Below are 2,092 nucleotides of genomic sequence, written 5' to 3' on the forward strand. Positions count from 1 at the left end.
AATGAAGCGAGCTGCGGCCGAGCTACATGCGCCACTATGGGTGATGAGGTCCATCAGCTGACAGGTTGGCAAGCGTTGCAAAAAAAAAAAAAAAAAAAAGGCCAGCCATCGCGAGGGGAACCCGGTCTGTGCAACCCGGGGTCTAACGCAGACTGCCCGGTGCGGGGTCTGCGCGTTCTGCGGCCCAGAGGGGAGGAGGCTGCGCGGCTGGGCCCGGCGTGCGGCGGCGGGGAAGGCGGCCTGGGGTGAGCGCTCGGGGCTTTTGCTTTTCCACAATTGCAGCTACACGGAGCAGAGCCTCTCCGGCGCGCTCCCTCCGATCCGAGCCCAGGGCCCCCTGGAAACTTGCGTCACAGCCACCGCTTCCCACATGCAACTTGGGGCTCACTTGGGAGCCCGACCGGCCTCCTCCCTCCCCTCCTCCCTGCTTAGCTGGCCTCCCGGCCCGGGCTCCGAAGCCTGGGAGTCCCAGAGCCGGGGAGGGGACGGCAAAGGGCGCCTCGGATGCTGGGGCTGTGCTGAGAAGCCGGGGGCCCCGGCGGGGTGGAAGGGTGGAGGCGGGCCAGAACGGCAGCGGCTCCCAGGAGCAGGCCGCCAGCGCGGCCGGGAGGTCTCCTGTTTGCTGCCGGCTCCCCTTCTCTTCCCTCCGCCGCCCGCTTTCCCCCTCCGCGGGCTGAAGGCTTCAGCTTCCCATTCCGGACGTGGCCCGGGCGGGACTTGCTCCTCCGCCAGGGTGCGCTCTCTCCGAGGGGGTGATAACCTAGAGCGGGGAGGGGGGACCTGTGGCGACGAGCTTCCGTCCTCCTCCCCCACGCCCCATCTTCCGGCCCCAGGCCCCGCTGGCTCCTAGAGGGCTGGCCCCTGGCTCAGGAAGCCCACGCCTGCCTTGGAATGTCCTCGGTCCTGCCCGCCGCCTTTCCCAATCCCATCGCCTTCCAGGTTCCGCCTGAATCACGTCTCCTAATTGAAATGTTCCTACAAATAGCAATTGTTACTATTATTGCTGAGAAATATTGTTGCTGGATGTGCCAGCACCGTGGACAGCCCAGCAGTTTGGGATCCATGTTCTTTAATCCGACAGATCCCAGACCACTTAACATCAAAGTCCTTGAAAGCCCTGCCTTCGGCCCACTGAATCTGCTTATTGAACATTTTTTTTTTTTTTTTTTTTGAGTTGGAGTCTCACTCTGTCACCCAGGCTGGAGTGCAGTGGCACGCTTGTGGCCACCGCAGCCTCGACCTGCTAGGCTCAGGCAATCCTTCCGCCTCAGCCTTCCAAGTAGGTGGAACTACAGGCACAACGCCACCACACCCAGCTAATTTTATGATTTATTGTAGAGATGAGGTCTCACCAAGTTGTCCAGGCTGGTGTTGGACCCCTGGTCTCAGGCAATCCTCTCACCTCAGCCTCCCAAAGTGCTGGGATTATGGGTTTGAGCCACCAGACCCAGTGAGCAGGCTATTTTGATGCACAACCGTCTCTTTAGCTCCCATTTTGCAGATGAGAGGACTGAGACAGTGGAAGATAAAGATGCACTCAGGAATGCTGATGTTGACTGCAAAAAGCCCATGCCCTTTTTTTTCCTTTGGGACAGAGTCTTGCCCATTCGCCCAGTGCATTGACAAAATCATAACTCACAGTATCCTCCAACTCCTGGTTCTCGCCATCCTCCTGCTGGACCTCCCAAAGTGCTGGGATACAGACATGAGCCACCACACCCCACCAGCCTGTGTTGTTTTTTGAGTTGGAGTCTCACTCGGTCGCCCAGACTGGAGTGCGGTGGCCGCTCCCGGCCACCGCAGCCTTGACCTGCTGGGCTCCGGTGACCCTTCCGCCTCAGCCTTCCGAGTAGCCAGAACTACAGGCGCGTGCTACCACGCCCGGCTAATTTTATGATTTATTGTAGAGACGAGGTCTCACCAAGTTGCCCGGGTGGGTCTCAAACCCGCAGACTCGGGCTATCCACTTGCCTCAGCCTCCCAAAGTGCTGGGATTACAAGCTGAGCCACCGAGCCCAGCCAGCCTGTGCTCTTTGTATCACACAACTCCCACCCATCCCATCTCAGCTCTCTTTGATCAAGGTCTTACTTT

The sequence above is a fragment of the Carlito syrichta genome, unplaced genomic scaffold, assembly GCF_000164805.1.
Source record: "Carlito syrichta isolate Samal-C Ts95f unplaced genomic scaffold, Tarsius_syrichta-2.0.1 Scaffold314117, whole genome shotgun sequence".
NCBI classification, from domain to species: Eukaryota; Metazoa; Chordata; class Mammalia; order Primates; family Tarsiidae; genus Carlito; species Carlito syrichta.